The following is a 1,205-nucleotide window of genomic DNA, read 5'->3' as shown; positions in this document are numbered from 1 at the left end:
CATTATTGCCAATTAATTTACAAAACTTTTTTTGTCTTAAGTTCAAATGACAGAAATTACAGAAGAAAATATTATTTAAAAGTAAAACTGTGCATACTACTTTAAAGCAAATGTGTATTTCAGTTTATGGGGTAAAATTATGGAATAGTTTGGATGACGATTTGAAAAAATGTTCTACTTTAAATCAATTTAAAATACTTTATAAGGAAACAAATTATTAAGTCTTATACACTTTAGAGTTAATGAGGAGATCGATATATTGTTTGCAGATTCTATTTGTGATTTTATGTATGTGGCCATGAAAGATTAATTGTAATTATTGAGAAAGGAGCAGGTTTATACAAGGTTWTTCTTCTTCCTGCTCCCTTTTCACTCATGCATTGTATGTGTTAAATGAAAATGTGTTTGTATGTTATAATGAGGAAAATTGTTGAATTGYGTGAATAAACTTATTGATTGATTGATTGATTGATTAAATATTTAAGTCAATGCAGAATGCATGTCACCCGCCATCCTGCAGGTCAAAGTTTGATGTTGTCAACTTGTGAATGAAGCAAACTGCAACAACAAAATGTAGCCAAAATCTGTAAAACTGATTGCTTTGTAGCCAGTATTGTGTTTTCTAACATTATCTCTGGTGGCCATCTTAAAGTGCCTGTGGCATGCATATCATTCAAATACAAAAAGTRAAAAAWAACTTCTTTACATTTAAGAAACTTAGCGTCATGCATGCTTTTGCATATTTTTTTCACATAATTGGCATATTTTCTTTTGAACTTGGCTCAGCCATAATGAAACAGGAAGTGACATCAAAGGGGAACTCTAAGAAAAGGAACTCCCTGCTCTTTGTAACCATATTATTTGAACCCTGACTTTTATTCATCTCTCTGTGATACTAACTCAAAATAATCTAAAGAAGCAGATCTTTAGTCTGTGTTGTTAGCTACTGTAGCAATAATGCTCTGTTCACATGTAGAAATTCTCCTTTGACATCACTTCCTGTTACTTCACCTGCAAATATCTCAACAACTGTTCACATCAGCTATGTAATTGTTTTGCAATATATTATTCGTGTATTGTTTCCGCTACACATTCTCACTCCCGACTCGTCATATATTGACGTTTTTCCAAAGTTCCCTCTGCGTCTTATTTTGACGCATCAGGTGACCCCCTCGCGTCAGTCCTTGACGCCCGCGGCTTTTCCG

This window comes from Austrofundulus limnaeus, unplaced genomic scaffold, assembly GCF_001266775.1.
Source record: "Austrofundulus limnaeus strain Quisiro unplaced genomic scaffold, Austrofundulus_limnaeus-1.0 Scaffold15, whole genome shotgun sequence".
NCBI classification, from domain to species: Eukaryota; Metazoa; Chordata; class Actinopteri; order Cyprinodontiformes; family Rivulidae; genus Austrofundulus; species Austrofundulus limnaeus.
Note: the sequence above shows the minus strand (reverse complement) of the source record.